Source organism: Dermochelys coriacea, chromosome 4 (assembly GCF_009764565.3).
Source record: "Dermochelys coriacea isolate rDerCor1 chromosome 4, rDerCor1.pri.v4, whole genome shotgun sequence".
Taxonomy (NCBI): Eukaryota; Metazoa; Chordata; order Testudines; family Dermochelyidae; genus Dermochelys; species Dermochelys coriacea.
Genome location: NC_050071.1, coordinates 87,726,209 through 87,749,734, shown reverse-complemented (window position 1 = coordinate 87,749,734; position 23,526 = coordinate 87,726,209). Strand labels below are relative to the sequence as shown.

Below are 23,526 nucleotides of genomic sequence, written 5' to 3'. Positions count from 1 at the left end.
GGTTGGGTTGGTATGATTTGCTCTTAATAAACCCATGCTGACTATTCCTTATGATTCCATTACCTTCCAAGTGATTACAAACTGATTATTTAATAAATTGTTCCAGTATCTTTCTAAGTAATGAACTTAGGCTGACTGGTCTAATTCCCCAAGTCCTCTTCGTTCTGCTTTTGAAAGATAAGTACTATGTTTACATCCTCCATGAGTTCTCGAAGATAAGTGCTAACAATTCTGAGATTACTAATGGTTCCTTAAGTACCCTAGGGTTAATTTCCTCAGGCCCTGCTGACTATATCTAACTTATCTACATGTTCTTTATCCTGTTCTTCCCAATTGTTGTTAATATTGTGCTGAGTATCTTGTCACTATCAACCTTTTCAGTTAGTATTAAAGCAAAATAGACATTAAACACCTCAGCTTTCTTGATGTAATTAGTTATTAGCTCGCCTTTACCACTAAATAGAGGACCTATACTTTCCTGTATCCATATCTTGCTCCTAATGTATTAAAATAATCTTCTATTATTGCCTTTTATGTTCTTCATAGGTGTATTTCATTTTGTGTATTAGCCTTTCTGATTTTGTTCTTACATGCTTTGTGCTACGCTTTTGTATTCAGCCTTAGCAGTTTGTTCATGTTTCCACTTTTTGTAGGATTCCTTTTGATTTTTAGGTCATTAAAGAACTCCCGATGGAGCCATAACTATTCTTCCTATCTTTCTTTCCCATTGGGAAAGTTGGGCCTAGTAGTTGTGCCTTTAATATTGTCTCCTTGAGAAACTGCCAGCTCTCCTAAAGTCCTTTTTGCCTTCGATTTTTTTTCCCATTACACCTTACCTACCAGTTCTCTGAGTTTGCTAAAGCCTGCTTCTTTGAATTCTATTGTCCTTATTCTGCTGCTCTCACTCCTTCCTTTTCTTAGGAACATGAAATCTGTCATTTCATGATCACTTTCACCCAAATTGCCTTCTGCTTGCAGATTTGCTTACAAATTCCTTCCTTTTGATCAGAATCAAGTCTAAAATGGCTGTCCCCTGGGTTACTTCCTTTACTTTCTGAAACAAGAAATTTGTCCCCAATACATTCCCAAAACTTTTTGGAAATTTTGTTTTTGGCCGGATTGCTTTTCCAACAGATGTCTAGGTAGTTAAAGTTCCCCATTATGACCAGGTCCTATGTTTTGGATATTTCTGTTATTTGTTCTAGAAATGCCTCATCCACCTCCTCTCCCTGATTTGATGCTTTCTGATAGACCTCTACCATGACATCACCCCTATTATTTACATTTCTTTTCTTTACCTAGAAGCTCTCAACTGGTCTTCTGCTCATCTCCTTCTAGCCCTCAGAACAAGTGTATATATTCTTGATGTATAATGCAACACCTTCTCCCTGGTTACCCCGCTTGTCATTCCTAAACAAGCTATACCCCTCTATATCAGTATTCCAGTAATGAGATTTATCCTACCATGTCTCTGCGATGCCAATTAAATCATATTTTAGCTTCTGTACTAATACTTTCAGTTCTTCCTGTTTATTCCCCCAGTCATTTCCCTCTTGTTCCTCCTATGACCCTACTGTAAGTTTCATAGCCCCCCAAATCTAACCCTCTCTTAAGTTCGTCTTTTTAATACTTATCTGTAGGCTGTCACCTGCTGCCTTTGAACCTAGTTTAAAGCCCTCCTTGCTAAGTTGGTGAATCAGTGTGCAAAGGTGCTCTTTCCCTTCTTGTTCAAGTAGGCCATACCCCTTCCCAACAGATCTTCTTCCAAGTACAGCATCCCACGGTCAAGGAAGCCAAAGCCCTCTCGTTGACCCCATCTGCAGTGTCATGTATTCATCTTCAGTATGCATGTATCCCCGCCTGGGCCCTTACTCTCAACTGGGAGGATGGATGAGAACACATTCTGAGCCCTTCACTCTCACTCTGAGTGCCCTGTAGTCACAGATGACCTGCTCACGGTCAGACCTGGCAGCATCATTAGTGCCTACATGGATGAGCAGCATAGGGTAGTGGTCAGAGGCACAGATGAACCTCGGCAACCTTTTCATAATGTCTCAGATGCCAAATCCAGGCAGGCAGCACAGCTCCTGATGTCATGTCAGTTCAACAGATGGATGCCTCTGTTCCCCTCAGAAGGGAGTCCCTGGCCACCAGCACTCTACATCTCCTCCTCTCATGTGAGGTGACCATGAGCCTCCCAGTTTTGGGGTCCGCTCCTCACCTCCTGTTACCAGTACAGTGTACTGGTTCTTCACCTGGGTGGACGGGGGATGGAGCATAGTCTACAGCCCACGCTGACCAACAGCCAATATCCTCCTTGCAGAGCGGCCAGTTCTCCTTCCTCCTCTGGTGCTGGTGTAGTCATCTGCAGTCAAACCAGATGTCTCCATGTGTGTCCTGTCCATGAAGTCCTCACACTCCTGGATGCTACACAGATGAGCCACCTCCTCCTGCAGCTCTCTTACCTACTTTCTGAGGGATTCCACCAATAGACACCTCTCTCACCTGTGGGTTCCCCATGCCTAGCTTTCATCAGCAGGGATATGCAGGCAAAATTTCCTGCAAAATCAAGACCGGAGCCTGGGTGGAAGGCTTCAGGGTCAGGGTGCCTGTCTGGCGTGGGATCTTACAAAGGGATCTCACAAAACTACTGGGTGACTGGGCAACAAAATGGCAGATTAAATTCAATGGTGATAAATGCAAAGTAATGCACATTGGAAAACATAATATCAACTACACATATAAAATGATGGGGTCTAAATTAGCTGTTACCACTCAAGAGAGAGATCTTGGTGTCACTGTGGACAGTTCTCTGAAAACATCCACTCGATTTGCAGTGGCAATCAAAAAAGTGGACAGAACATTGGGAATCATTAAGAAAGAGAAAGGAGAATAAGACAGAAAATAGCATATTGCCTCTATATAAATCCATGGTATGCCCACATCTTGAATACTGCATGCAGATGTGGTCGCCCCATCTCAGAAAGATAGATATATTGGAATTGGAAAAGGTTCAGAAAACAACAAAAATTATTAAGAGGTAGGGAATGGCTTCTGTATGACGCGTGATTAATAAGATTGGGACTTTTCAACTTGAAAAAGAGACAACTAAGGGGGGATATGATAGATGTCTATATAATCATGATTGGTATGGAGAAAGTAAATAAGGAAGTGTTATTTACTCCTCAGAACACAAGAACTAGGGGTCACCAAATGAAATGAATAGGAAGCAGGTTTAAAACAAACAAAAGGCAGTATTTCTTCACACAATGCACAGTCAACCTCTGGAATTCTTTGCCAGAGGATGTTGTGAAGGCCAAGACTATAATAGGGTTCAAAAAAAGAACTCAAATCATGGAAGCTAGATCCATCAATGGCTATTAGCCAGGATGGGCAGGGACAGTATCCCTAGCATCACTGCCAGAATCTGGGAATGGGTGACAGGAGATAGATCACTTGATGATTACCTGTTCTGTTCATTCTCTCTGGGCCACCTGGCATTGGCCACTATCAGAAGACAGGATGCTGAGCTAGATGGACCTTTGGTCTGACCGAGTATGGCTGTTCTTATGTTCCTTTGTCTCACCAACCACAAGCCTTACCAGCCAATGAAAGGCTGTGTGCGCTTTTTAAAATCCAGGCCCCACACATAGCTGGAATGGATGACTCAACCCTCTCACTCAGTGACTTCTATCCAATCACAAGCTGCACTGCTCTCACTTTAAAAGGATCCCTTAATAGAAAACAGGCACTAACGCATCTAAGTGCAGGACAACGTAGCCCAGACAGTTAGCAACCAAGCCCACATTCCAAAACACAGCAACCAGCCCAGAGCCTTAGCAAACTTGATGGCAAGTTCCCAGCACAATACAACACAGCAAAGTAAGTGCTCTTCTTTTGCCCCAGAAGTTAATCAATAGCAATAAGACAGATCTGCCCCAGAGATACTCAGCAGCTCCCTTAGTCTCCCAGTTGCCTTTGTCTCACCAGCCACTGGAAGCCTGCATGCTTTTTGAAGCCTAGGTCCTACACCCAGGTTTGGAGATCTCCTACAAAATTATTAACAAGGCTACAATTTAGTCATAGGTATTTTTAGTAAAAGTCATGGACAGGTCACAAGCAATAAACAAAAATTCACAGACCATGACATGTCCATGACTTATACTAAAAATACCAGATTAAATCTTGGGGGAGGGGCACTGCTATAGGGGATGCTGTTGGGGGGGGCTTCTGCAGGTGGGGGGGGCGCATCCGGGGCCATCCGCACTGGGGACTGCTGCCAGGGACTGCCCGAGCAGTGACCGGTGTGGACGGGTTCCAGGGCCACTCTGGCAGCAGCCCGCATGGCTGTTCACAGGGCCAGCTGCTTATGCAGCCCTGGGGTCAGCCACACTGACTACTGCAGAAGTCACGGAGGTCATAGAAAGTCATGGAATCTGACTTCTGCGACCTCCGTGACAGATACGGAGCCCTAATTATTAACAAGTCCCACTGCTTAGTTTCTGAGATCAGATGCGATCACAACCTTCACTGACATGAAGGCTACTCAGTAGACATTATATATGGACATCAAGTGCACACTAAAACTAATTTCAATAATAGAAATGGCTGTTTATGTAAATGCACAGGGTTCACTAATACTAATATTTTTATTTCAGGTATCTGAACTATGCCTTTTGCCATTGGCAGGGCTTTTGAAAAAACTTTCCTGTTGGTTAGGGTTCATGCACAAAGCACACAGTACATTTACAGTGCTTAGAAACAAACCACAGACATGTTTCAGAGAAACAGACACTGTTGGAAGGAGCATAAGAAGTTCCTCAAGCAGAAGTCTCTAGCAGAATTTAGGCAGATTTTCAGTATTTGGTTGTTGTTTAGGGCACTGATTCAGCAAAGCACATAATCAGGGGGTGGAACAGGGATGGGTTTAAGCACATGCTTATGGTTAATTAGAATTTATGCAATGTTAGTGGTGATATATTAGAAATGTGCAAAAAAAAATTGAAATTAGAGTTGAACATCTCAAAAATAAAGATTCTCATTTTGTTTTTAAAATGGTCTAATTTTGGAGGGGAAATTAAAATTTCAAGACTTTTATTTAAAGTTAAAAAGAGGTCCAATTTTGAGTGAAAACAGCTGCAATTTTTAAAATATCTTTCAGATGGAAAATCAGATTGCCTGGAAAGCAATTTTGCAGAAATATGAAAAAATAAGTTTCCAGACTGTGAAACAGATGAGAATATAAATTAAAATTATGTGGAATTCACAACTACACACTAGTTGCACCACACTGACATCATTCCCTGATGCCAACACACACAGAACAGCTACAATATTTTCACTCGAGTCTTTCCCCCCCACAGATTAACTGCACTGTATGAATTACTGAAAACACCTACACAAAACATGGAATGCTGCCAGACATACTTGTTACCTCTGTCCAAGTTGCCTCTCCGTATAGTTTGAGCAGCTGCCACTCACCTAACCTATATTTAGTCAATAGAGTAGTAGGTATCTGAAGCAAAGTGAACTGTTGTAACTTCACAGCTGGCCAAAACATGCAAGATGGCATCCCCTGAGCTACTGAGAAATGCAGAGACAACCTTAGTGTCAATAAAAAAAAAACTTTTCATCTAGCACTGTAATTCCCTATAAGCTATCTCCTTTCACATGTGAAAGCAGAATTAGCAAGAGCACAGGAACTGTTGTCCCACTTCATCCGCTCCCTCTCACCTTCACTCCATCTCTGGCAGCACTCTCATCACCTCCAAGAGGTGAGGACAAAGAATCATCCCCTTCAGAATCAAGAGCAACAGCAGGATCCTCTCTGTGGACCTGAGCCTGTCTCAGAAATCTATTTCCTGATTGTTTTCCCTCCCTGTTAGATATGGTAAATTATTAAAAATACAATTGTGGGCAGCAGTTGTCTGAAGTTTGCAAATAGAACTGCTTGCATGAAAGATGGACAGTTGTAAGAAGGTTGCTCTCCTAGCCTCCACCTACTTCCTGGTTTATTACTATGTTTAAAGAGGCTAATGGCTGCCAGCAAATGAATCTTGGATTCAAAGACCATCACAGACCTGATTATAGCCAATAGTTGCATCAAGAACTCTTTCAGTCTCACAGACGCAAGAATCAAGCCCCTTTATGTAGTAAAAACAGCTTCAGACAATGGTGAGACAGCCCAAGGTACTAGGCACATGGTAAGTCAAACCTAAGCTATGGGGACTGAGCAGTTTCATTAGTTGCAAATACAGAGGGTAGCAGAATGGTTACTAGCTAGTAGAATGGCTGTGAGAGTTGGTGAGAGAAAGTCAGAAGGAGTTATAAACATGACTCAGGAGTTGTACAGAGAGAGAGCTTCTTGGGTGCACAGCTTGCTGGAGTGGCAGACTTAGGGATTTCTAAGCAAGCAAACTACCTGCTGTTTCTTTTTAATGTGTTCAGGGAAACAGGACTTTGTGCACATTTTTGTAATTAAACAATGTTAAACCAAAAATATACCTATTCACATCACTGATTCCTCATCCTATTAAAACAACCCTGCAAAGCCCTGAAAATTGGCTGTTTGGACCAAAGGGGCATAATTATTTATTTGTATTACAGTAGTGCCTATGGAAACCAATTGAGATTTTGGCCCCATTGGGCCAGGTATTGTGCATATAGCGAAAGAATCTCCTCTACAAAGAAATTGTACTCTAAATAGACTTGACAGATCTGGCCAGGAAACAAACTTCTAGGTCCAGGAAAAACTGAGTTTTTCAAAATAAATTTCATCCCACATTGGGACAAAAATCCAAAGTTTTCATAGGCCTGCATATTTGGAATATTTTGTTTCAGAATCATCAAAATGCTCTTGCTACCAAAACATTTTGGTGCTTCTGAATCAAAACATGCTCTCCGGGAACCCTGGCTATGCAGCAGGGATACCAAGGGGCCAGGAACTGGGGAAGCAGGTAGGTGAGCAAGAAGTCTGCCCCGTTTTCATTTAAATTTTGTCAAAATAGACACCTTATCGCACAATGTTATTATTTAGATGATCTGGCATTTCCTGACAGAAAAAGCATTCCACTACAAGACAGGCAAGGACCATTTTACGTATTGGGAATTGAGGCCCAGAGTGAATAAGTGCCCAAGGACACACAGGAAGTTTGTGGTGAGCAGGGAGCTGAACCCTGATTTCCTGAACCTTACTCCTAAGTCTACTGCCTTAACCAGATAAACATCCTCTCTCCTTCATAATGGTTTCTATTTAGGAATAAAACCAAAAGCTGGAAAGCTGCAGGGGTTCATAACATCCCTTCTGAGTTTTTCAAGAATGTGGGGAGATGGGGACGGGGATGGCCGGTGGCACTTTTTACCACCATGCATAGAACTGGAGAAGGGCCAACAAGCTGGCAACAAGCAACAGTGGTTGCCTTACTGAAGCCTGGAAAACTCCCAGAGGATGCGGCCAGCTACCGCCCCATCTCTCTCCTCTCAACCACCAGCAAGTTCCTGGAACGCCCTGCTCCACCATCTGTCCATCATTATTGAAGATATCCTCTCAGCAGAGCAAGCAGGATTTCACCCAAAGAGGAACTGCTGTGACCAGGTAGCTTCACTGACCAACCATGAGGCTCTCCCAAAGTATCTCAGAGTTACACTGGACCAGAGTTCAACCTTTTGACAACACCTTGAGAACACCCATGATAAGGTCAGGTCTCGTGTCGCAGTTATCAAGAAACTGGCCGGAACATCATGGGGCTCGAGTCCTTGGACCCTATGAACCACAAGAATTACCTTGGTATATTCAGCAGTCACACTAAACTCTTTGATACTCAACTGAATAACACCATGCACAGAGTGTCAGGGACATTCAAACTGACTCCAGTTGATTGGCTCCTGATCCTATTACACATCCAGCCTCTATATATTAGAAGAGCTGCCCAAACATCTTGCTTTCACACCATGTCAATGCAAACACAAGGATCCCATTGCATGATAACTTGCAGAACCCGCCAAACACAAGATTAAAATCCCACACTGTCTATGGAACCACATCAAGACTCTTACACTAAACTTCAACACTGAGGTTCAATGGAGAGCCACATGGAGTGTTTTGACTGCTCAAAACAAACAACTCATCACTAACCGTGCCAAGGAACCACTGGGTATTGATTTATGTTGGAAAGACTTGTGCAGATTGAATTGCATCAGTGTTATTCTTATAAGAAGCACACAATCTTTTTCAAGGGGATAAGGCAATATGCCACGTTTATTGAGAGTACAATTTAAGCATTAAAATCAGCATATGCTTCCATTCACACACACACACACACACACACACACACACACACACACACACACACACACACACACAGCCCCCAAAGGTTCTGCAGCTGGATCTTATAGTTACCAGTCCTTAGCACTGCTTTGTCAGTTTCAATGGCCAGCTGAAACTACAAATGAGGGAGAGGGGAGCTGGGGCTTCTTCCCTTGGACAGAGACCTGCATGTCTCTCCCTCCTGACCAGGGTTTTTCCAGAACTGCACAATCCCCTGCCTATATTGTGATATCTCCAGCAAACCAGACTGCTTTCTCTCAGAAGGCTATACGCAGCATAATTGCCTGGAGTTGTAAGTTACCACACAGTTCTTTATAAGCAAACATCTTTTCTTAAGGTGAAAGCATTACAGAGAAAGTATAATAAATAATAAATAATAATAATAATAAAAACCTACATTCATGCTAAAAGCTAAGAGATCACCCCCAACTCCAAACTCATGCTCTGGTGGGTGTCAGTCCTCCAAAATCCACAACTGTTTTTTCTCTGTAGTATAACTATCTCAAATTCAGAACCATGAATAATTCAATTTTTCCTTTACACAGCTTGGGCCTTTGATTTTGGCCTCATGTAACAGCTGATCCTCAGACAATGGATCATTCCTCAATGTATATCGGCAAAAGGCTGGGTTTTTGCATAATTAGAGATAAGGGGAGGTGAACAAAAATTCTCCCTAGGTATTCTTTAGGAAAACCACTTAGCACATTTTGTTCCAAGAGTCCATTCTTGTCTACCATATTGTTCCATATAGTCCACATTGTTCCCTGGTCTCACATTGGTCACATCTCCCACCCTTTAGATGTTACCTATAATCCTGGCTCACAATAATACATAAACCATTCATATAATATAATGAACACCAAAGATACTTAAACTTAATTCAATAAGATTTCTCAAGGATACTGCAGGAAACAGCTATAAAATAAGTGCATAAATTAAGATGTACCAAAAGATAATTGATAATTTGTATACAACCAGGAATCCTTTCAGTGCAAAATGGCGATATTTGCTTTCATTGCCCCCAAAACTTTTTTAGGATCGGGGAAAGTGAGACAAAGAACAAAGATTTCTAAATCCAACAAATGATCTGATCTGACCATGTTCTTGCTCTTTTCTATTAATTAGTAAGATGGAGGTGGAAGATCTCCATAATCTACAGAATTATTACCAATGCCATCACCTGCAACTGCCTCACATATAGTACAGCCCTTCTCTGGAGACCTCTCAATGCCCTGTCTTGAGGCAGAGGGACAGGAAGTGAAGAAAGAGCCAGCAGGCGTTATCCTCTCCTCCAAGGCTAGGGAAGAGGAGTAGTAACAGAAGTAGAGAAACAGATAGATTTATATGGAACGGGAAGGAAAGGTAAAATATTCAGTTAAGCTGAATGCTAGACAAATACCCAGGGCAGATGGAGCTTAATTTTCAGACATCAACCAAATATAGAAGAGAACTGAGTTTGTCCCCTCAAAGATGCTTAATAAAAATTTACTAATCTGGTCATGGACAATGGGTGAATTGAAAGAAATTAAAAAGTTTGAGAAAATGAAATTTAGTTTGTACCCTGTGAAAAGAAATTGTGGATTTCCTTGCAACAGTCAAAGAAAAGATAAATTCTAGGAAACAAGAGTTTATTAACATCTAACTTCACTGTTGGCTGAAGTGTATTGTTCTACTGTTGCTTGGAGTGTCTCAATTAAATTTTCTGCATATGCTCAAATATAAATAGACAAGAAAACAGATGAATATTTGACCAAATGGAAAAAAAAGTGTCCAGGTAAGTCAACCTAGGCTATTAAAAAAAACCCAAAGTATCTGTATGCTGACTTTCCAAACAAAATCAGTAACTCTCCGTAAACCACATTTTTCAGCGGCTACAAAGAAACATGCCATGGTAGGGGTCTCTGGTTCAAGCGAATTATTTTGTATACATTATGAAAGATATGTATGGTTCTCTCTTGATGTTTTAAGCCTCTAGGGAATCAAGGCAGTTCCACTACAAATATAGAGATGTTCAGATGCTCATGGGAATTAAAGATGTACTTCATTGCTTCCAATAGTCAGAACACCATTTTATGCTGTATGTTCCCTTTCTGCAAAAATAGCACATCTAGATATAAAAAAGGGGCTCTGTTGTGTTCAGGAAATTGCTAATTGGTCATTCTTATTATGTAGCATTAAGTAAAGGAACATTGTAACTTGCATAGGTAGCTTTTGTACCAACATAATAGAAAATTGTTTCATAATGCTTAATACATCTTTTCCTGGAAAATTAGTCTAATATTTTTAACAGAACTATATTAATTTCTGGAGTGGCATTATTACTTAACTACACTGTGTGACTATGATTTATATATAAGGAGAGCTGGTTATATAGTAAAAAGCAAAACAAACTAAGCCTGATTTATGACTATTTTCATAAATAAAAGCACCAAGTCCGATAAGTAGACTGAAAATTTGTCAAAAGTTTGCTTTTCAGTATTTGCTATTCCCTTCACTCTTCTTCTCCTGTTTAGAAGTTTCTGCTCACTGAAAGGATGAATGATATAATAGCACATGACTCAGGTATCCAATCACAACACAGATAATGAACAGAAAAACCAAACAGTTCATGAACAATCCACAGGCAGAAAATTATTATTCTAAACTGTTCAACCGATACAAATACATTCACAGGAATCCGGGTCAGTTCAATCAATCATTAAAAGGGATACATTTGTAATCAATATTATTCAAAGCAAATTGAACCACAACCTCTTCTAATTCTACCTGTAACAAATTGTGTGTATATGTCTGTGTGCACGTGTATGTATACACACATACATATACATAAACATTTTGAACACTGCACTTTTGTATGATTAAATGTTTATTGATTTTCATAAAGAAACAATGAAAAGTTCAAAAAAAGGAAAGGGCTTGCAGCATGTGTGTTTCCAAAAAACACACACTTCACAGGATCTCCAGAAAAATTATGAAATTATGCCGTTTTACAACTCGTGAAAGCTGCAAGACCCGAAAATACAAAACTAAACAATACTACCTAGACATAACATGCTATGGTGGTATTAAGAGCAATAAAATAAGAGAAGACATACAAGAATAGGAAGAGGAGGCAAGGAGAGGACCAGGATTAGTGGAGGAGGGGCTCGGTGGAATTGAGGTTTGGGGGGGCAGAAGGGGAGAGATAAAAAAGAGAAGAGAATTAGGTGGAATGGAGGTCCAACATTCCTTGAGCCATCTCAACATTTTTATCCAAATGTATCTAGAAACGGTATCCAAATTTCTTCAAAATTCTTATAACTGCTCTTTACGGTGAGAAGCTATTTTTAATTTGGCTGCTAACACAGACAGCTCCAAACACCACTGCTCTGTTCTGAGCATAAGCCTACTCTTTCATTTTTGTAAAATCATATGTTTGGTTTGTACTGGACACCACAGAGGTTGCGTAATGTAAAGGCCTTATCCTCTGATGTTTGTTAGCACTGTAATGTGCTACAGTACTGTCCAACAGCCAGGCAGCTGTGGAAAGAGGTGAATGCAAGAGTTAAAATAGCCTTCTGTTATTTACCAGCTAAACTGGATTAAATCCACCACAAAGACTATCTCTTAGGGCTGCAGTGATCATCAAACACGACATTTCTACAAACATCAGACCAGATTGGATACCCTTACTGACATTGTTTTATGCCTTTTTCAGCAAACAGACCCACTGAAACCAATGGGACAACTTGTGGAGCAGGGTGCTACTTTTAATAGGGAATGGTGTCAGCATTATAAATCAATAGGAAACTAATTGTATAAAACCAAAAGCAGTGATCTTTCTATGTTGCACTCATTAACACAATAAATCACTATATTTGAAAGGTCTTTACTTGACTGTTGCTGCTGGTTACAAAGAATACTTGCTTGGTCTTTTCATCTTTCACACCAGCTGTCTTTTTCTTATGGTGCAGTGTCCATATCAGTTGCTAATAGTGTTATTATTTATTGTATGTGGCGATATTCAGCTGAGTGCTTCTCATTTTTCTGGAATCTTCAAGATAATTATCCTGTTTCTTCCAAAAACATGTACACTATACAGTTATATTACATGGGAGCATTTTTCTCTTTGACCAGCATTTGGTTTTCCTTTTTTCCTCCTTGTCACATTCAGAGAGGGAAAGCTTCATTGTTACTTTATAATAGCTTTCCTGTCATCTTTATTAATAGGGATAATTGTTTCATTTAAATAATCCAGTTGCAAATGACAATATTGTTTTCATATATCTATTCATTAGTGGGTTGTCTATTCCAGATTAGCCTCTCAGGTAACTTTCTACCTGCAGATACAGTCAAAGAAGGATCCTGTTTATCTTCCGCTTTCTTGAGCATATCTGACATTTTGAACAGAACATTCTGCTAACCCTTTTGACATGAGAGATTTTGGCATCTATGTATCATGCTCAAATTCCAAGTGTTTTGGGGGAGCTTTAAATTTTGTACTATTGTCTGAGGTTTCCAAGTTTTGCAAAGAGATTTCAGATAATAAATCACTGTCTCAGTCAGTCCTGTAAAAGACAACTCAAAAAGCGACACTCAACTACCACCACAATGTAAAAAGTATTTACCTCCTAAGTAAAAATGGTTAATCTGTACATTTTGTGAAGGTCTTTCTGTTTATAGTCTTTTATTGAGGACTATGGTTCCTTTGGCTATCGTGACCAACATATTTGACACCATGAACAGATCACAGCTATGTCAGCAAACTGTGCTTATACAAGGCTAGTAAAGGATTCCTCACACTCTGTTTTTGCATTATTGCATACTTCTATCTTCTTTATGACCGTGACAAAACATTTCTTTCCTCATATTGTCTGGAAGCACTCATTTTCCATTTTAACTATTAAACCAACAACAAACGTTAATTCATCATGAAGATATCAATGATGAATCAGGGATAAAGCACCTTCCTTTGTCTTTGGCCATTCCCCTAGTATCCTCCCTTGTAGTTCTGCATCCTTAGATTTCTGTATCAACTTCTATATTTAGTGAGTAGAGAATGTTCGATTTTTATTAACCATCTGCACTTATGCTTCTATGTCATATTCCATACTAGCCTCCTTGTCTGCTAAACATGTCCTATATGCGACAAATACCGCTGGAAGATAGCTGTAAATTTTCAGTCTGATTTATTGCTCAAAGCAAAAGCAATTTTGGTGTACCACCATCCCACAATAAAGCAGTATCCTGTCTAATTTGCATCATCAGGTTTACTAGTTTGTTTTGATCAAGATAATGCATCATAAAAACTATCAGATTACCCCACAGCCATTCAGCCCGCAGTTATTCCTTAAGAACCTGATTCTGCATTTCTTATCCATCCCAAAACTTCAGCTGATTTTAGTTTGAATTTTGAGAGGTCAAGTAAATCAGGATCAGTTTACGCAGCTACTGTGGGCACTTGTGTCAAGAATTTGTAAATCTGCAAAACCATTCCTGTGAGTTTTTGAGATTTCACACCAATCCCTAATTGAGTATTTTCCACTGATGATTTAAAAATGGCATTAATTTCCCAGATTTTTAGCTCAAATGTTGCTGTGTGTCATTTTCCAATTTTTTTTATCTCCCTAGCTTTCTCCCAAAGCAGAATAAGTGGTAAAAAAAACATTTTCCTTTAAACATCTTGATTACCTTAGTACATTAGAGATGTCAAAAGATAAACCACAGAAAACAGTTTCTGCTAAACAGGGGCATGCACAAGGGGGGCAAGCAGGTGCACAGCCCCCACCACCTCCCCACAATAAACAGAAGAGGCACAGAACCCCTCAAAAAGCAGTGAAATTTAAATTCCTGCACACACCCCTGCTGCCAAATGAGATGTACAGAGACCTGTTGTTGCCCAGGGATTTTTGACAAAGTTTACTAGATGTGTCCAGAACAGTGGCTCTAAATATTTCACTAAGTCTGCTACTTTCCCTTCCACAATGAAGAGCTGAAAATGCTCTCTTGCAACTTTAAGTTCTAGGATCGAAGTATACTCAAAGAATTAATCGATTTTTCTACTCCCACCAATTATATAGCCATATAGTCCACTGCATTTTTCTACTGTTAAATTCATAATACATCAAGAGCATGCATTGAAAATTAATTACCTTATATTATCCTTATATCTGATCACCCAAAAGACAGTTTTTGGGGGGGAAGGAGAAGGAAGTATGTGTAGACTCAGGATATTTTTTCCTAATCTATTTTACCCACAATGTGTTATCGTTCCCATTCTGACCTGAAAAAAATATAGCAAAATCAGTAGCAAAGATTTTGAGATTGCACCAGTTTTAGAGTTCCAGTTCCAGCATAATTGTATCAGCATTTTTAGCCAGCAGCAGCTCCCATTTACCAAGAACATAACAGTCCTGATTCTCTTCTCACACACTTGTAAAACAGGAGTAATTCCATTGAAATCAATGGAGTTACACTGATGGCGTAAGTGACAGGAAAATCAGGCCCACTCCCTCTTTCTGTTGAACAAATTCCATAGCCCTGAGCCACACCTGGTAAGAGATGGTAACAGCAACAGCAGGGCGGAATGGGGGGGCAGAGTGAGGAAGCAAAGAAACAGGACAAAGAAGGAAAGGAACAAAAATGGGAGCTAAACAGAGGGGAAGCAGAGACTAGAAGAAATAGTGAAAAGGAAAGAGGGATGAGAGATAAAGGTTTGTGTGAAAAAACAAGGTGGGGGATTATACCTATGGGTTGGGGCAGGGGGTCAAAGACAATGTGAGAAGTGTCAAGTTCTCTGAGTGACTCGGATTGCTGGGGCTGCAGGTTATGTGTCATCCCAGGACAAGGCAGGATCTGCTGCAAAGAGCCATTCCTCTACTCTTCACCCTGAAAATCCTGGCTATTGCCCTGCCTGTCAATATAATGTATCTAATGCTGGAGTGTTATAAACTTGCATATTAAAAGTCTTATGTTATCTAATATATGCTTACTTTTATTAGGAGCCTATATTTAGCATGGTTCTATTGATCTATTCCAGCCTGGTCAGAATTTAGATGTGCAAGAACCATTTTAGTCCACAGCTAAAATACAGGAGTCAAAGGCTGAAGTCTTTATTCTGTTTTAGCTCACTCCGTATTCAGGGAAAACTCACATTGTTTTCAACTGATGTTAAATTCTGTCCCCATAAACAACACTTTCACTATACGGTCTAACTACAAATGAATCGTAATTGGGATCAACCTTTAGCTTGACACCTTTCAGAAACATCAACCAAAAAAAAAAATCAAAAGTAGCAATTCCTCTGTCAAAAATAAATCAAGAAAACAGATTTGCTTGTTGATATAAACCAAAGATGAATTTTTGGTTTTTAACTTCAACTGATACATACTGCAAAATATTTAACTGTACAGATACTCCAATAAAGCTGTATCAGACCCAGATTTCACATATTCTGTTGCTGGCAAGGACAATAGTAAATTGTTTTATCACCTTGAGGAGCCAGCACTACATATTGCTATGACATGCTCTCATGCACTTACGTTTTTTCATATTCAGATACTGTATATCTATCCTTTGAAGTACCTTATTCGATTCATCATCCAACTTCATATTCACAGTTTTAAAAACACTTTAGGCAAAAGGTGTCCTTTCAGTTGATCTATTTATTGTGGCAGTACCAGTACATTTTCTATGCACAATCCATTGCTTTAGGGCTAAGAAAATAGTACAAAGAAAAAAAGACTGTACAACAGTCAGTGAGATACTCATAAACCCATCTAACTGCATCACAAGCAACCTTTATGTGCTTCAAAGACAACTCTAAATTCTCCAAAGCCGCAGCACTGTTGCGCATTTTTAAATGACTTATTTTATAAAGTGAGAGGAAGGTTACCTCTAACATCACTGAGCAGCATCTGAAGAGTACCTGCTAAGCACACAGTCACAACTATTTTGTGCAGATAGTTGGTTTGACTAATATGCTGACTAAAGCTATTCTTTTTGCATGCACTAGCTTAATAATTATACACAGCAAGTATTCCAGTACATTCAGTATGCCTTATGGTTTAATCTTTCATTACACAAACCAAGATGAAAGAAAAAGGAAATTGGGACACATATTTTCTGGACTTCCTAGACTCTTACTTTAAATAAAGTAAACAATACCTTGAAAAATATTGTCTTGGGATGTCAAAAACTTGGGGGGGGGTATATACTTAATTAAAAGTTAAAGCTGCACGTGAACTGTGAAGTCAGTCATGAAGTGTTTTTGTCAATGAACTGCTTTTCTGAAAGACAGCAGCAAAGACTCCTGCCAAAATTCAGAAAGGGCTTTATAATCCAAAAGGTACTCAAATACTAACCATAAAGGCAATTTCAAATTGTCCCTCAAAACAATTTTTCTTGATTGCTCAGTGAGAGTTTTAGGTCAGAGTTGTTCTTGTGAATGACTATTCTGTTTCTTATAATTATCTCTAACCCAGATAGTCTGCATTTAGCATCAGTCCTTTAGTAAGTGCACTAAATGTGCAAAACACATGACTATCTGAAGCAGTAGCAGTTTTTCACATTAGGAGCAGCGCTGGGCAAAATACACAAACATTTGTCATCAAAACAGAAGCACTGATCCAAGCATTCTACATTTTTCAATAAATATTTGAGCAAATTCCCCTTGCCTTCATGCTACAATCTGAAACATTGTGATTAATTGACAGGTGTAAATTTATAAACCTGCTTTTGGGAGCTTTCCTGAAGAGATTGGGTGGTCTAGTGGACCAAGTACAGAGGTAGGAGCCAGCCAGCAGCTCTTGTCCCAGTTGCCACTGTAAGGATAAGGTCTTGTCCTGTAGCTCCATATTGTAAGGCCTGAAGCCTAAGCCCTTCGTCTGCAGCCAGATTAGAAGGCAGCAGCCATTAGCTGAGAAGCAGGAAGTCACATCCTCACATTCCAGCTAAATTACATTAAAATAATGTAATATCAGGCTGTTAAGGAGACCTGTCCTAATGGCACCCACTATCACCAGATAAAGAAACAGATCTTAAGATGGATAAAGAAAACTTTGTTTGATAGCATGTCTGGCAAGAAATCACTTATCAATAGTAGTGGTTGTGAAATCCTCATTTCTTTATTGTTTTGTCATTATGGTCCCCACTTCCCTATTGTTTGTCTCTGTCTGGTTCTTTGATTGTTTCTGTCTGTTACACAATTAATTTTGCTAGGTGTAAATAATGAAGGTGGTGGGATATGATTGGTTAGTAAAATCAAGTGCTCCAACCACTAGGCCATCTGATCCTCCAAGCCCCCTGTTACAATACTACACGAAAGAGACAGAATAAGAGAGAATACATATTTAATCTTTGTATATTCCTCAGAGTTCATTTCTAGCTATCAAAAAACTTGGTTGCACGGAGCAGAGGCACAAAATTCAGAGTACTACTATATTTCCACCTGTGCTGTAGTTAACACCTTTTCAGTCCCTATTTGAATTTGGCAACCTTTGAATCACGCTCACAGTCAACCCTGAGCCTCGGAGAGGGGAGAGGAAAGGAGGTGGCCGGATCCTCCTATGGCGAGGGTCGCCCTGCCCACCTCCTCCAGCGGTCGGCCCCTCCCGCAAGGGTCACCCCGCCTTCCCCCGGGGAGCCTGAGGAGGGAAGCACCACCCTGCGCCCCACAGCGAGGCTGGCTTTTCCTTCCTGCCGGAGGGCCCCCCTTTGAGTGGAGGATTGGGAGAAGAGACAAAGTCCTATTCCATTATTCCTAGCTGGAATAATTCGGCTACCAGCCTGCTTTGAACGCACTAATTTTTTCAAAGTAAACGCTTTGGACCCCCAGAACACTCAGTTAAGAGCATCAAGGGAGCGCCGAGAGGCAGGGGCTGGGACAGGCAGTAGCTTGCCTCGTGGTGGACCGCCAACTCGATCCCAAGATCCAACTACAAGCATTTTAACTGCAGCAACTTTAATATACGCTATTGGAGCTGGAATTACCGCGGCTGCTGGGACCAGACTTGCCCTCCAATGGATCCTCATTAAAGGATTAAAAGTGTACTCATTCCAATTACAGGGCCTCGAAAGAGTCCTGTATTGTTATTTTTCGTCACTACCTCCCTGGGTTGGGAGTGGGTAATTTGCGCACTTGCTGCCTTCCTTGGATGTGGTAGCCATTTCTCAGGCTTCCTCTCCGGATTCGAACCCTGATTCCCCATTATCCGTGGTCACCATGGTAGGCAGAGGAAGTACCATCGAAAGTTGATAGGACAGACATTCAAATGCTTCGTCGCCGCCACGGGGGCATGTGATCGGCCCGAGGTTATCTAGAGTCACCATTTGACTGATAAATGGCTCCCAACCTAGTCCACTTATAATGCAAGTATCCTTATAAGGATATTCAAGAGATGTAGAGTATTTCATTTTTATGATGTAAAATGATACTATAGTGATAGGGATATTAGAAATACCAGGTGTGTTTATTTTGTAATTATAATCTAAAGGAAGCAGATAGTTGAAGATAGCCTATTTAAAGATCAATCTAAATCCCACTGTCATAAATATAAAGGGAAGGGTAAACACCTTTAAATCCCTACTGGCCAGAGGAAAAACCCTTTCACCTGTAAAGGGTTAAGAAGTTAGGATAACCTCACTGGCACCTGACCAAAATAACCAGTGAGGAGACAAGATACTTTCAAAGTTGGAGGGGGGGAGAAACAAAGGTTCTCTCTGTCTGTGTGTTGCTTTTTCTGGGACCAGGGCAGGAATGCAGGTCAGAACTCCTGTAAAGGGCTAATAAACAATCTAGTTAGATATGCACTTAGATTCTGTTTTGTTTAAATGGCTGATAAAATAAGTTGTGCTGAATGGAATGTATATTCCTGTTTTTGTGTCTTTTTGTAACTTAAGGTTTTGCCTAGAGGGATTCTCTATGTTTTGAATCTGATTACCTTGTACGGTATTTACCATCCTGATTTTACAGAGGTGATTCTTTTACTTTTTCTTCCATTAAAATTCTTCTTTAAAGAACCTGATTGCTTTTTCATTGCTCTTAAGATCCAAGGGTTTGGGTTTGTGTTCACCTATGCAAATTGGTGAGGATTTTTATCAAGCCTTCCCCGGGAAAGGGGGTGTAGAGTTTGGGAGGTTTTGCGGGGGGGGGGGGGGAGGGAAGACGTTTCCAAGCGGGCTCTTTCCCTATATATTTGTTAGACACTTGGTGGTGGCAACAATAAAGTCCAAGGACAAAAGGTAAAGTAGTTTGTACCTTGGGGAAGTTTTAACCTAAGCTGGTAAAAATAAGCTTAGGGGGTTTTTCATCAGATCCCCATATCTGTACCCTAGAGTTCAGAGGGGGGAAGGAACCTTGACATGCACAGAAGTCACTGGGAGTCTTTCTTCAATCCTTTAATTTTACTAAAGAACTTCAACTATAAAAAATTCTGTTTGGAGTATGTATTGTGTTTAAGAGCAGAGTACATGCTAGGAAGAGTTGGTTGGAAGCAGTCTAGAGTCAGCTTCACCAGATACACAGCTGGGAGCACAAAGATCTCCTTTTTCTTATGTATCTGTTTTATTTCTAATAAAATCTTACATCTAAGAGTCCATTCTGAGCCTGCTTCTTATGACTCCACAAGACAGCACATAGTATCAGGAGTAGAAGTGAGGACAGAGAAAAGAAGACTGTGGTGAATAAGTCATCTTGGAGATGGAGCAACTAAAAGCCGCAAGGAGCTTGCCTCTGTACACAGAGAAAGAGGATTATAACAATTTTCTTAAATGTTGCACTGGATTTATTTAATAGCATGCAAATAATGAAACAATTTTGCAGTAATTTGAAGAGTATTGCATACCTTAAATACGTATTTGAAAAAGAGTATATTTGAATGGTATAAATTTAACCTTAGAAGATAAAAGAAAGGAGAATCCTTTGAAAAATTCCTAAAAGTGCAAAAGCTAAAATGAGCCAAACCTGCAACCATGGACAGTTAGAGTCAATTATAAGGGATCAAATTGTAATTGAAATCAGAGATTGAAAGCTACAAAAGAGATAATTGGAAGATATGGATCTCACTTTGGATAAAACAGTAAGACTGTTCGGCAGCAGAAATCATTCTGAACAGAATAAAAATAATGGAAGGAAAAGAAGACACCGCCACTTTCTACAGAGTGACAAAAAAAGAGAAAAATGGCAAGCAGTAAATCAGTGCAAAACAAAAACCACAGACAAGCATGAAAAAAGCAAAGCTCAACTTCAAAGTTTGCACAAGATTTTGACACAAACAAAGACCTTATCAATGTCCAGTTCTGGTAAGCACTGTAATATTTCTAAGAAATATAATCATTTTGCCAACATCTGCAACCAGGATCAACTATAGAACAAAAAATAAAGCCTGTGTGCTAATTCAGTAATTCAGGTAGAGAGCACAGAGCAACACAGAAGAGGAGTTCTATCTCGGAATTGTATCTGAAGAGGAGGAGACAGATGAATGGACAATTTATTTAAAGACTGATTGGACTCCTATAAACTACGAATTAGACACTGGTGCTCAGGTAAATGTTGTTTCAGATATTAGTATCAAAAAGTTTAAGAAAAAACAGGGAAAATGGTGAGCAAACAGGTTAAACTGAAAGCTTATAATGGAAAACTCATTTCCACTCAGGGTACATGTGTATTAGAAGTGAAGGTAAACTATCAAAAAGAATTAATAAACTATGCAATAGTTAAGAAAATAAAGCACCTATTTTGGGTTTTAAAACCATGCCAAGACGTTGGACTGATCCAAAGAGTGCACGTGGTACCAGGGATAAGGGACACAGGTATAGAGGAACAGTATCAGAATGTTTTTGAGAGTACAGGAAAACTAGCACCTGAATATAGAATTGAACTAACAGAGTCAAATTGTCCTGTCATTCATGTTTCTAGAACTATTCCTCTAAGTATGAGGAATAAAAGCTCAAAGAACTGGATCATTTAGTAAAAGACATTAGAAGAACAACCTACAGAATGGATGAACTTAATAATAATAGTAGAAAAATAGGACGGAACACTGAGATTAAACCTAGATCCTAAGGAGCTTAACAAATATATCAAAAGGGAACACTTTCAGTTACCTAACAGGGAAAACATTTTGGGGGATATGGCTGGTGCAAGTATTTTACTAATTTAAATGAATCATCTGGATTCTGGCAGAATGCTTTAGTAGAGAGGAGCTCCAAATTATTTACTTTTATTACTCCATATGGAAGATATTGCTTTCTCAGATTACCATTTGGTCTAAAGTCTGCTCCAGAAGCCTTCCATAGAACTGTGCAGTAAATTATTTGAGGGAATTGAAGGCACAAAACTGCATATAGATGATACTCTCATCTGGGCCAGCATAATAAGGGAACATAATTACAGGTTAAAGACAGCATTGGATAGGCCTAGAGCTGTAGGTCTACACCTAAAAAGAGAGAGAGAGAGAGAGAGAGAGAGAGAGAGAGAGAGAGAGAGAGAGAGAAACTTGAGCTCAGAGAAATTACCTACATGGGAGAAAGATTAACTAAATGAGGATCCTGGCAGAACACACACTATAACTGTGAGGCTGGCAAAGGAACTAACCTGTGTATGACCCATAACAACTTAAGAGGCATTGTAATCATAATCAGGACATTTCACTTGTATGTGAATATCAAAAAGGTATAGGTAGACCAGCAATCACTAACCCATTAATTTGTACTAATAGGAGTTAAGGGAGATGCTAAATGTGTTTGGTAAATTTCTAACAGGATATAGGTACACAATGTAACCAAAGTAGCTTGTAGATGCTAAGTCCCTTTCATGATCAGGCCTCATCCTACCATCCCTGATATCAATTGCAAAGAAGGGGCAAATTGTTACAAATTGACATGCTCACAGGAATACATGAAGGACACTTGGGAATTGAGAAATATAAATGCAGAGCCAGAAAGATATTGTATTGGCCACAAATGAGATAGAGAAAACTATTAAAATGTGTGAAACACGTCAAAAATACCAATCTAAATAGAAAAAAGAACCTGTGCTGATAAACAATGAACAGTTAAGGCCGTGGTCTCAAGTTGGTACAGATTTATTTACATATGCAGGTAAAGATATGTTTTGATTTTGGATTATTATTCTCATTATCCAGAAGTTGTTTTAGAAAATACCACATCAAAACAAGTGATAATGCACATGAAATCCATATTTTCCATGCATGGAATCCCTGAAGTTATCACTTTTGATAATGGTCTGCAGTTTGAAAATTTGCTAGAGAGAGTGTGGGTTAAGCATGTAACTTCGAGTATCAGGTATTCTCAATCATAGAAGATTAGGGTTGAAAGAGACCTCAGGAGGTCATCTAGTCCAACCCCCTGCTCAAAGTAGGACCAAGCCCAACTAAATCATCCCAGCCACAGCTTTGTCAAGCGGGGCCTTAAAAACCGCTAAGGATAAAGATTCCATACCTCCCTAGGTAACCCATTCCAGTGCTTCACTACCCTCCTAGTGAAATAGTGGGGGAGGTCTAGGTTGGATATTAGGAAAAAACACAACTTGAGACCAATGTTCCCTGTTCTGTCATCTGTCACCACTGAGAACAGTTTAGTTCCATCCTCTTTGGATCCCCCCTTCAGGTAGTTGAAGGCTGCTATCAAATCCCTCCTCACTTTTCTGCAGACTAAATAAACCCAGTTCCCTCAGCCTCTCCTCATAAATCATGTGCCCTAGCCCCCTAATCATTTTTGTTGCCCTCTGCTAGACTGTCTCTCCAATTTGCCCACATCCTTTCTGTAATAGAGGGCCCCAAAACTGGACACAATACTCCAGATGTGGCCTCACCAGTGCCGAATAGAGGGGAATAATCACCTCCCTCAATCTGCTGGCAATGTTCTTATTAATGCAGCCCAATATGCCGTTAACCTTCTTGGCACTGGCAACAAGGGCACACTGTTGACCCATATCCAGATTCTCATCCTCTGTAACCCCTAGGTCCTTTTCTGCAGAACTGCCGCTTAGCCAGTTGGTCCCTAGTCTGTAGCAGTGCATGGGATTCTTCCATCCTAAGTGCAGGATTCTGAACTTGTTCTTGTTGAATGTCATCAGATTTCTTTTGGCCCAATCCTCCAATTTGTCTAGGTCACTCTGGATCCTATCCCTACCCTCCAGTGTATCTACCTCTCCCCGCAGATTAGAGTCATCCACAAACTTGCGGAAGGTGCAATTCATC

General features: G+C 40.0%; 1 long non-coding RNA gene across 1 annotated transcript; it reads right to left on the bottom strand.

Moving 5' to 3' along the window:
* Window positions 1-1,712: 1,712 nt before the first annotated feature.
* Window positions 1,713-18,643, bottom strand: LOC122460021. The gene is made up of 3 exons (XR_006281062.1): window positions 18,224-18,643; window positions 11,072-11,082; window positions 1,713-1,723 (listed from the first exon to the last, which is right to left on the bottom strand). It is a non-coding gene; the product is annotated as an uncharacterized LOC122460021 (long non-coding RNA).
* Window positions 18,644-23,526: the final 4,883 nt, after the last annotated feature.